Source organism: Leucopleurus acutus, assembly GCF_964270905.1.
Source record: "Leucopleurus acutus genome assembly, chromosome: 5".
Classification (NCBI taxonomy): domain Eukaryota; kingdom Metazoa; phylum Chordata; class Mammalia; order Artiodactyla; family Delphinidae; genus Leucopleurus; species Leucopleurus acutus.
Window position 1 is genome coordinate 98,075,436 of NC_139147.1, and position 12,933 is coordinate 98,088,368.

General features: G+C 35.0%; 1 protein-coding gene across 1 annotated transcript in view; it reads right to left on the minus strand.

Annotated features, from left to right (window-relative positions):
• LOC309961779 (EGF-like and EMI domain-containing protein 1) overlaps positions 1-12,933 on the minus strand; it is a gene marked incomplete at both ends in the record, with an annotated part of 452,551 nt that overhangs the window by 356,927 nt on the left and 82,691 nt on the right.

The following is a 12,933-nucleotide window of genomic DNA, read 5'->3' on the forward strand; positions in this document are numbered from 1 at the left end:
TAGCTTCATTGAAATTGTAGTTTTTCTTTAAATCAAAGAAAAATAAATTCTTCTTGGAAAATAAATTTGTCTGAAATTAATTTAGCCACCTCTGTTCTCTTTCTGTTTGTGTGTTAAGATATTACCCTAACCATCGATTCTTTTTAAAATTCTCTGTCCTTGGACAAGTAGGAAAGAGTCACACTTTAGTTTTTAACCAAATGTATGTGTCTCATTCTAATTGAGGAGTTTAACTTATTTATTTTTATTGCCAGAACTATTTTATTTAGTCTTCCATTATAGTTCTATGCTGTTTTTAAATGCTTACTTTGATTTATAACTTTTAATTTTTTTTTTATATTCTCCAGTAATCTGTGAAGTGGACTAAATATTTTAACTCCACTAATGGTTATCTTTAAATATTCAAACTATAGATCCAAAATTTGCAATAATCAAAAGACACTGCGTAGGGCTTCCCTGGTGACGCAGTGGTTGAGAGTCCGCCTGGCAATGCAGGGGACACGGGTTCGTGCCCCGGTCCGGGAAGATCCCACATGCCGCGGAGTGGCTGGGCCCGTAAGCCATGGCCGCTGAGACTGCGTGTCTGGAGCCTGTGCTCCGCAACGGGTGAGGCCTCAACAGTGAGAGGCCCACGTACCACAGAAAAGAAAAAATTTTTAAAAAGACACTGTGTAGCTTTTGACAATCCACCACGCAAGACAAGGAATTAAAGACCTCTCTTTATCCTCTACTCTCTCCACTGAGGTCTGAGTTAATTTAATATCTTGATTTAATCTATTTTCAATTAAATTATTACATTTACATTTTCCACAGCACTTTAAAAATGGTTTAACTTTTCCATTGAACTTTATTATCAAATTTTAAAAAATCATTATTTTTTAGATTTAAGTGTTTAATTGAACCTTAACTCAAATTTATGTCCTTTTTTTTAAACAAAAAGATTTCCTCGTTTTTAACATCTCAATTTTAGGTCATCTCAATTGGCAGAAGTGTTCCTTAAAGTGATTACATTTTTCAAAACAGTTATTTCTATTTATCTTTCCAAAATTTTTACTAGTGAATAGCTAGATTAACATATCTCCTCAACAATTTTGTGAATTACAATGAGCCCTATCCAAGCTAATCTGTTTGTTTTTTCATTTCAGTAATTATCACAAGTTGTCCCCATATTCTGGCAATAGATTGACTATAAATCTTGGCTTTCACTGTTATGAATTGGCTTTTTCCCCACTATTTCCTAATGGGAATTTTAATGGTAATTCAGGGACTGCTCACAGCATGTCACTTCACCTCAAAACTTGAATATTCGCTTCTTACTTGACAATTGATCCTGTTACTGAACATTCACTTTTTTCTTTTGAAAATAAGCCTCAGAAAAAGAAGTAATATAAAAAGCAAATAAGAAATACCAAGCAAAGGAAATCAAAACTCAGAATCTAGATGGCAGTTCAAATATTGAAAAATAAGAAGAGGAAGGAGTAGAGGGTGTGAATGTGATGAGCACAGGAGGGAAGGACACTGGTAAAATTACCAGTTTGTTGGCCTGAAAAATGTTTAATTTGCACTAGAACAAATTAACATTTCTAAACAAAACTGCCCACTTCCAAATCTCACCCACTCAGTCCAAATTCCAACCCCCACTATTTCAAAGCTCTGATTAGTGAGTGTAATCATAAGAACATGTACAACTTTCTCTAACCTCATTTCAGAAGTTAACAAAAACCCACTTGGTCACTAGTAGAAATGTGATGTCCCTCTCTTATGGTCTAATAGAGCTTAAGCTTGCTGGTTGCCAGAGTCTATTTAATATATTTTCCTAAGCAGTGTGGATAATAAGAAAAGATATTCAGAGAAATTAAAATGTTAATTATGTGTACAGCTTGGTAAATATGCTCAGTGATTTGAACTGATTCATTATATGAGCTTAAATTATTATTGCAAGGGTGAATGTCAACCATTCATGATACCTACCTTCATCATCAAAATATTGACAACCAAATTCAACCATGTACTTTCCAAAAATCAACTACTATAAAATTCTTCTCAGTTTGTTCCTAAATAATGTCATTAGAGTTCTGACACTGTAAGCATTCTCCAAAATATGTGTGACCAATTTCTCTTTTATCTAAAAAACTCAAGAGAAACCTCAAGTAATGTAACGTTTGAGCTTAGTGACTAAGTATTTGCCCAAGGTCATACAGCTAATAAGTGGCAAAAATAAAACTTCCAAATGAATCTAACTGATACCAAAACCTATTTTCTTTCTGTTATTATTTTGACTACCTGTTATATAAATAATAGCTACCAAGCACTGAGTTTTCACTGTACTTTATCCATATGATCATAATTACTTTTCACCACAACCCATCTAGATAGATTTAGTTTTCCCATTTTGCAGAAAGGAAACTGAGGCTCAGAAAATTTTAAATGTATTGTATTAGCAACTCACAAACAAACAAAAAATATATATTACTTCAAATCACTATATCCGTGACTTGGCCAGACATTGTGTGAAATCTGCCTTCAAATAACTTTGAAGGTATTTGATTGGAGAATTATTGTTTCGAGAATTTGGTACACAAAAAATCAAGTCAGAATTCTTATTTCAGAAGGCAAAATAGAGCAAAGAGAGCTCACCTGGTCACAGGGATCAAGCCAGGATGGGCACAAGTAGATTCTTATGCGAAGTATTCTGGTGTTGTTCTCTCATGTGGCAGTCAGGGTAGGACCCAAAAGCACGGCAGCACTTCCCACTTATAAATACTGTAAATCACTCTTCTCTACATGGTTATCTTCTCAGCTGCCCTCAGCATTTTGGGAAATGAAAGGTCCCAATGAGCCAGTTACCTTTTTGCTCAGGGTTAAGTGTACACTCCTTATACCCTATATGCTTGTCCACTGCTATGTACCAACTTTCCTTGTGTGAAACACAAATAACTTCCATGATTCAAGTAAAGAGCAGCCAGTAAAAGAGAATATAGGATTAAATACATACCATTAGGGGGAAATGGTACCACTACACCTTTTACTGGGTATTAGGGAAAATAACAATGCTAGCCTAACTAAGGGGTGAAATATGTTTGGTTTTTCTAAAAGATATATGTTCTGAGTACATATACATATACATACATGTTTTATGAGCTCATAAACCCTTTTAATGATGAAGACATTTTAAGAGAATAAGCAATTAATTAAGTATTAAACATCTGAGTTTACCAACTGGCACCTAGACTTCCTACCTTTTATTTTTATTTATTTTTATTTTTTATTTTTTGCAGTACACGGGCCTCTCACTGTTGTGGCCTCTCCCGTTGCGGAGCACAGGCTCCGGACATGCAGGCTCAGCGGCCATGGCTTACGGGCCCAGCCGCTCCGCGGCATGTGGGATCCTCCCAGACCAGGGAACGAACCCATGTCCCCTGCATCAGCAGGCGGACTCTCAACCACTGCCCCACCAGGGAAGCCCTAGACTTCCTACTTCTGAGGCATTCATTGGGTCAGGATTTGACCTCTCAATTTCCTGGGAGCAATGGAAAAATAAATTATAAACCAATTCGTGCCCACCCCACAGAGCTGGTAATCAAAAAAGACCACGTGAAGCACACCTAAAGATGTGAGCACAACCTTATTTATGGTGCTTAAAACTTGAAACCAACCTAAATATTCAATAAATGGTTTTCTAAATGTTAATACATTCATGTGATGGATGATGTTTATTAAGAGACTGTAATTACACTAAATAAATGTTATATAATATTATTTTAAAGGATAAAATATTATCTAATTAGGGAAAAAATATATATTTTTTAAAATCCTGAATGAAAGCACACACCATAATGTTAACAATAGCTGGGTAGCTATTGTTAACAACAGTGGGTAGTATTGATAATAGCTGAGTTAAAACATAATAATCTTTAAATAAAATTGGGAAAATAAATAATAAATAAGTAAAAGTCACATGCAACAGAAAATAATAATTTTCTTTCTTTTACATTTCCAAAATAAATACATATTTCTATAATTGTAAAAGTTTTTAAAATATGTGAAAAATACTTTGTACACCATAATATGCTACCAAAATGTATGCTAATTACTTGAATAAATATTAAGATAAATAAAAAAGTTTATTTTCTGCAGTTTGTTTCATTTACAAATATAAATTCAAGTTTCTTAACAATCTAGGATGAATCAAAGAATAATTATTCTAATATTACAATGTGAGATATGCTAGATAACTATCAAGCACAAGGTAAACATAATATGAGTCTAGTTCATTTAATGAACTCAGATACTAGCATACAATTCTGGTGATAAAATCAGAGAGTTCAAAATAAAGGCTACCTAAACATTAATTTGTTTATATAAGTGTGGTATTCAATATTATTTAGTTAGCTTTATTTTCTTAAAGAAAATCTGTTAGAGCTGTATTTTCTTAAAGAAAACACTATACACTTCAAAGAAATCTTCATTAGAAAACATTAGTGTTGAAATTTTTGAAATAGGACTCAAACTAACTAAAATATTAGTAAGAAATTGGGACCATATGATTATTTTAAATAACAAAATAGAGAGTTACAAAATATTATTTATCTAGAAGATGTATATCAAAAATTTTGGTTCATCAGATGAATAAATTTAAGACTAGATAAAATTAAGAGAATACTCAAACTTTATTTACAATATTTATTCAATGAGCCATTACTTGTAATGGGAGTCAGAGGAGTCAAAATTCTGAGAGGTAATTCTTGACCTCATTTTTTAAAATTTGACCACGTATTTATATAATTAGAGTTTAAGTTTTCTAGAATAAATATTTAAAATATCATAGCTACATAATGAAATTATTAATTTATAGACTAATAAGGCACCCAAATTATTTGTGTGCATGCACATATTTGATTTTTTAAAATTATAAATAAAAGGAAACATGTTTCAAGTACCCTCTTCCATTAGTCAAGCTGAGATAATAAAGTAATTTGAATAAACTTGAGATGTGTTTCTTATTCCTCTTCATCAGAAAGGAATGTGAGCCTTGTCCAAGGTCATAAACCCAGTAAATGTCAGTCTGTGTGCAGTCAAAAGCCAACTCACTTTCTACTACATCACATAATTACTGAAATTACTGCAAAAAATATGGAATAATCACTGTTAGGATATACCCCCAAAAGGATATTCCCTATGGAGAAATAAAGCAATAAATTAATAATGGAAACTATCATATCAACAATCCTGAGATACCAGTTTCCTCACATTTAAGCATCTCTAAACTGGAGATGCATCTTAAAGTTGATAAAGCATTTATCAATCAAGGACATCTTGTAACTATACATCCAAAATTTTCTGGAGTGCGAGATAAATGTTTGTTTGTTTACCCTTGATTCTTATACAGTGCAATCTTGTTCAATGTGAGTGCACTAACATGCATGTGTTTGCATGAGAAAGACAAGATCCAGACTCATCCACCAGAACACTGGAACCAGTCCCCTACACCAGGAAGCCTACACAATCCACTGAAACAATCTTACCCACTGGGGGCAGACACTGAAAACAATGGGAATTATAAACCTGCAGCCTGCAAAAAGGAGACCCCAAACACAGTAAGTAAAACAAAATGAGAAGACAGAGAAAAACACAGCAAATGAAGGAGCAAGGTAAACACCCACCAGACTAAACAAATGAAGAGGAAATAGGCAGTATACCTGAAAAAGAATTCAGAGTAATGATAGTAAAGATGATCCAAAATCTTGGAAAAAGAATGGAGAAAATACAAGAAATTTTAATTAGAACCTAGAAAAACTAAAGAGCAAACAAACAATGATGAACAGCACAATAAATGAAATTAAAAATTCTCTAGAAGGAATCAATATCAGAATAACTGGGCAGAAGAACAGAAAAGTGACCTGGAAAATAAAATAGTGCAAATAACTACTGCAGAGCAGAATAAAGAAAAAACAATGAAAAGAATTGAGGACAGTCTCAGACCTCTAGAATAATATTAAATGCACCAACATTAGAATTATAGGGGTCTCATTACAGGAATTATAGGAAGAAGAGAAAAGGAAAGGGACTGAGAAAATATTTGAGGAGATTATAGTTGAAAACTTCCCTAATATAGGAAAGGAAATAGTTAATCAAGTCCAGGAAGCACAGGGAGTACCATACAGGATAAATCCAAAGAGAAACAAGAAAAGATACATAATAATAAAACTATCAAAAATTAAATACAAGGAAAAAATATTAAAAGCAGCAAGGGAAAAGACACAAATAACACACAAGGGAATCTCTGTAAGGTTAACAGCTGATCTTTCAGCAGAAACTCTGCAAGCCAGAAGGGAGTGGCAGGACATATTTAAAGTGATGAAAGGGAAAAACCTACAACCAAGATCACTCTACCCAGCAAAGATCTAATTTAGACTCGACGGAGAAATTAAAACCTTTACAGACAAGCAAAAGCTAAGAGAACTCAGCACCACCAAACCACCTTTACAACAAATGCTAAAGGAACTTCTTTAGGCAGGAAACACAAGAGAAGGAAAAGTCCTACAATAACAAACCCAAGACAACTAAGAAAAAGGTAACAAGAACATACATATCAATAACGACCTTAAATGTAAATGGTTTAAATGCTCCAACCAAAAGACATAGACTGGCTGAATGGATACAAAACCAAGACCCATATATATGCTGTCTACAAGATACCCACTTCAGACCTACCGACACTTACAGACTGAAAGTGAGGGGATGGAAAATGATATTCCACGCAAATGGAAATCAAAAGAAAGCTGGAGGGCTTCCCAGGTGGTGCAGTGGTTGAGAGTCCACCTGCCACTGCAGGGGACACAGGTTCGTGCCCCGGTCCGGGAAGATCCCACATGCCACGGAGTGGCTGGGTCCGTGAGCCATGGCTGCTGAGCCTGCGCGTCCAGAGCCTGTGCTCCGCAACGGGAGAGGCCACAACAGTGAGAGGCCCGTGTACCACAAAAAAAAAAAGAAAAGAAAGAAAGCTGGAATAGCAATTCTCATATCAGACAAAATAGACTTTAAAATAAAGACTATTACAAGACACCAAGAAGGACACTACCTAATGATCAAGGGATCAATCGAGACAAAGATATAACAATTGTAAATACTTATGCACCCAACATAGGGGCACCTCAATACATAATGCAAATGCTAACAGCCATGAAAGGGGAAACTGACAGTAACACAATAATAGTATAGGGGACTTTAACACCCCACTTTCACCAATAGACAGATCATCCAAAATGAAAATAAATAAGGAAACACAAGCTTTAAATGATACATTAAACAAGATGGACTTAATTGATATTTATAGGACTATCCATCCAAAAAGAACAGAATATACTTTCTTCCCAAGTGCTCATGGAACATTCCCCAGGATAGACCATATCTTGGGTCACAAAACAAGCCTTGGTAAATTTAAGAAAATTGAAATCGTATCAAGTATCTTTCCAACCACAGCGTTATGAGACTAGATATCAATTACAGGAAAAAAATCTGTAAAAAATACAAACACATGGAGGCTAAACAATACACTACTAAATAACCAAGAGATCATTGAAGAAATTAAAGAGGAAATCAAAAAATACCTAGAAACAAATGACAATGAAAGCACAACGATCTGAAACCTATGGGATGCAGCAAAAGCAGTTCTAAGAGGGAACTTTATAGCAATAAAATCCTACCTCAAGAAACAAGAAACATCTCAAATAAACAACCTAACCTTACACCTAAAGCAGTTAGAGATATAAAAACAAAAAATCCCCAAAATTAGCAGAAGGAAAGAAGTCATAAAGATCAGATCAGAAATAAATGAAAAGAAAAAGAACGAAGGAAACTATAGCAAAGGTCAATAAAACTAAAAGCTGGTTCTTTGAGAAGATAAACAAAGTTGATAAACCATTAGCCAGACATATCAAGAAAAAAAGGGAGAAGACTCAAATCAATAGAATTAGAAATGAAAAAGGAGAAGTAACAACTGAAACTGCAGAACTACAAAGGATATTGAGAGATTACTACAAGCAACTATATGTCAATAAAATGGAAAAAATAGACAAATTCTTAGAAAAGCACAACCTTTCAAGACAGAACCAGGAAGAAACAGAAAATATAAACAGACCAGTCACAAGCACAGAAATTGAAACTGGGATTAAAAATCTTCCAACAGACAGAAGCCCAGGACCAGATGGCTTCACAGGTGAATTCTATCAAACATTTAGAGAAGAGCTAACACCTATCTTTCTCCAACTCTTGCAAAATATAGCAGAGGAAGGAACACTCCCAAACTCATCCTACAAGTCTACCATCACCCTGATACAAAAACCAGATAAAGATGTCACAAAAAAAGAAAACTACAGGCCGATATCACTGATCAACATAGATGCAAAAATCCTTGACAAAATACTAGCAAACAAAATCCAACAGCACATTATAAGGATCATACACCATGATCAAGTGGGGTTTATTCCAGGAATGCAAGGATTCTTCAATATACGCAAATCAATCAAAGTAATACATCATGTTAACAAATTGAAGGAGAAAAACCATATGATCATCTCAACAGATGCAGAAAAAGCTTTCAACAAAATTCAACACCCATTTATGATAAAAACCCTCCAGAAAGTGGGCATAGATGGAACTTACCTCAACATAATAAAGGCCACATATGACAAACCCACAGCCAACATCATTCTCAGTGGTGAAAATTGAAACCATTTCCACTAAGCTCAGGAACAAGACAAAGTTGCCCACTCTCACCGCTATTATTCAACATAGTTTTGGAAGTTTTAGCCACAGCAATCAGAGAAGAACAAGAAATAAAAGGAATCCAAATCAGTAAAGCATAAGTAAAACTGTCACTGTTTGCAGATGACATGATATTATACGTAGAGAATCCTAAAGATGCTACCAAAAACTACTACAGCTAAACAATGAATTTGGTAAAGTTGCAGGATACAAAATTAATGCACAGAAATCTCTTGCATTCCTATATACTAATGATGAAAAATCTGAGGCAGAAATTAAGGAAACACTCCCATTTATCACTGCAACAAAAAGAATAAAATACCTAAGAATAAACCTACCTAAAGAGACATAAGACCTGTATGCAGAAAACTATAAGACACTGATGAAAGAAATTAAAGATGATACAAACAGATGGAGAGATATACCATGTTCTTGGGTTGGAAGAATCAGCATGTGAAAATGACCCAAAGCAATCTACAGATTCAGTGCAATCCCTATGAAACTACCAATGGCATTTTTCACAGAACTAGAACAAAAAAGTTCACAATTTGTATGGAAACACAAAATATCCTGAATAGCCAAAGCAATCTTGAGAAAGAGAAATGGAGCTGGAGGAATCAGGCTCCTGGACTTCAGACTATACTACAAAGCTACAGTAATCAAGACAGTATGCTACTGGCAAAAAACAGAAATATAGATCAATGGAACAGGATAGAAAGCCCAGAGATAAACCCACACACATATGGTCATCTTATCTTTGACAAAGGAGGCAAGAATGTACAATGCAGAAAAGACATCCTCTTCAGTAAGTGGTGCTGGGAAAACTGGACAGCTACATGTTAAAGAATGAAATTAGAACACTCCCTAACACCATACACAAAAATAAACTCAAAATGGATTAAAAACCTAAATGTAAGGCCAGACACCATCAAACTCTTAGAGGAAAACAGGCAGAACACTCTATGACATAAATCACAGCAAGATCTTTTTTGACTCACCTCCTAGAGAAATGGAAAAAAAAACCAAAAATAAACAAATGGGACCTCATGAAACTTAAAAGCTTTTGCACAGCAAACAAACCATAAACAAGACGAAAAGACAACCCTCAAAATGGAAAAAAAAAATTTGCAAACGAAGCAACTGACAAGGGATTAATCTCCAAAATTTACAAGCAGCTCACTCATCTCAATATCAAAAAAGCAAACAACCCAATCCAAAAATGGGCAGAAGACCTAAATAGACACTTCTCCAGAGAAGATATACAGATTGCCAACAAACACATGAAAGGATGCTCAACATCACTAATCATTAGAGAAATGCAAATCAAAACTACAATGAGGTATCACCTCACACCAGTCACAATGGCCATCATCAAAAAATCTACAAACAATACATGCTGGAGAGGGTGTGGAGAAAAGGGGACCCTCTTGCACTGTTGGTGGGAATGTAAATTGATACAGACTCTATGGAGAACAGTATAGAGGTTCCTTAAAAAACTAAAATTAGAACTACCATACGACCCAGCAATCCCACTACTAGGCATATACCCTGAGAATACCATAATTCAAAAAGAGACATGTACCACAATGTTCACGGCCTCACTGTTTACAATAGCCAGGATGTGGAAGCAACCTAAGTGTCCATCGACAGATGAATGGATAAAGAAGATGTGGCACATATATACAATGGAATATTACTCAGCCATAAAAAGAAACGAAACTGAGTTATTTGTAGTGAGGTGGATGGATCTAGAGTCTGTCATAGAGAGTGAAGTAAGTCAGAAAGAGAAAAACAAATACCGTATGCTAACACATATATATGGAATCTAACAACAACAACAGCAAAAAATGGTTCTGATGAACCTAGGGGCAGGACAGGAATAAGGACACAGAGGTAGAAGATGGACTTGAGGGCACAGGGAGGGGGAAGGGTAAGCTGGGACAAAGCGAGAGAGTGGCATGGACATATATACACTACCAAATGTAAAACAGATAGCTAGTGGGAAGCAGCCGCATAGCACTGGGAGATCAGCTAGGGCGGTGCTTTGTGACCACCTAGAGGGGTGGGATAGGGAGGGTGGGAGGGAGATACAAGAGGGAGGAGATATAGGGATAGATGTATATGTACAGCTGATTCACTTTGTTATAAAGCAGAAACTAACACACCATTGTAAAGCAATTGTACTCCAATAAAGATGTTAAAAAAAAATGCATGTGTTTGAAAGGCAAATTACTATTAACACTTCTAAATGCTTCTCTCAAATTCTTTTAATGCTTGTTTTAACAGTTTGTGAACCACATTTTAAGTATCACTGTGTTAGAGTCAATGAAATATTGTAATAACTAAAGTTTATTGCATATAATTTTGAATCCCTTTTAATCAATATTTTATTATGTATCATTTTGAATCACGATTATCAATATATTTTCTTATACTGGGACAAGTAGTAAAATTGGCTTATTTCACTTCCTTTGCCACAAATAAATTAAATGCCTGAGGGTAGGGATCGAGAAGAAGGAGAAAGAATATTGGATAATCCACCAGTTTGAAACATGGTTCATGAACTATCAAGAATTAGCCACGTCAGTCAAATTAAATATTTCTTGCTCTCAAGTGTAGGCATTTAGTACCTCCTGCTATTCGGGGTTACTTTGGTCCTTGAGTTATCTTGCCACTGGTGGATCACTTGCTCTTGTTCTGCAGTAAAACTTGTGTGTGAAAAATGATTTAGTCACTCATTAAAAATAAACTGTAACTGATGTTTACTTCCTAATGGTAAAACTGAGTAACTTATGCCATAAAAAACAAAATATGCTTTATCTCACTCTGTCCTAAAGAACCCCACATATAATGAAAGATCCTGAAAATAAAAAGCAAAGTATGATAAATCAGTCAGGAAATGTATTTAGGAAATGAGGGGGAAAGTGGATTAATCCCATAAACACAGGCAAAACCCAAGCCTGTCATTAGTTGTAAGATCTTTCAGTTTAAATTATTATTCCTCTACTATGCATGTTTACTATGACAACTTCTTATAAATATTGTGTTTTGTAAAATTCCTTTGTATGCAGAGACCCTCAAAATACTGGACAGGTTTTCTCCATTGAAATGGTTCAGGATTTGGAACTGATGTAAATGGAGATTTAACTGCTTTCTCAAAGGGAACAGTCTTATTCACTGCTGTATCCCCTGGGGTACAATTTAGATGCTCAATCCATATTTGTTGACTTCCAAATGAATTACAAAAAGAGGTGTCTTCAAAGAAGGAAAAGAGTGCACCACACCCTGATTGCTCTGTCTCTAGAAAAGTGTGGCTTGCGCCAATAGCAAGGAAAGAAATGTATTCACCCTTTCTAATTCAGGTGACCTCAACAGGAAAGAGCAAATGGAAATCCAATTCTGGCAACCTGATCAAAACAAAGGTGGGTTTCCCCATAACGTGTCTCTCACCATATCAGGCACCAAGGCTGAATAATAAATTCTTCTACTTGTTAGAAAAGACATACATTGAGTGACCTGACTGGCTAGTGGGAATCCCAGCTATATCCACAACATAGTATAACTCACAACTAGGAATATGCTGTAGAGGCTCATTATTTAATTAAGAGTAGGAATTACAAGAGCACTAAATGCAGTGAAGCAGCACAATTTGCAAGGGCTCTGAATTTATGGTTTTCATTAATTAACATAAAGTAGTGTAGGCAAGTGAAATCAAGTGATCTGCTCAGCTATTAGAATTTTGAGAGTTAATTAATATAACAGCACAGATCATTGAGCTTAGAAATTATGAGTAATATATAGAATTTTAAGAAGTATCATCATGTTTTATAATTACAAGATACTCCTCTGCTCCTTCAAATTGTATTCTTTTGAAGCTTGGTCCCTTAACTCAATTCAAGATCAGATATGGCTAAACCCATATGAAGGGAAAACAATTGGAAAATTTGTGGATTCAACTCTGCAAACTCTTCTCATAAATGATTTATTTACATAATCATCTGTGATGATTACAGACCATTAGTGACCATTAATAAATAAAACTATTTGCATTTCACAAATGTATTTGAATTTCAGACTTCTTAAATTTCTCACTAGGGAAAGAAACAAAAATAACTGTTCCTATGACCCCAGCTTAAAAAGCAGTGGAGCAAATTCTCATTTCTCCTC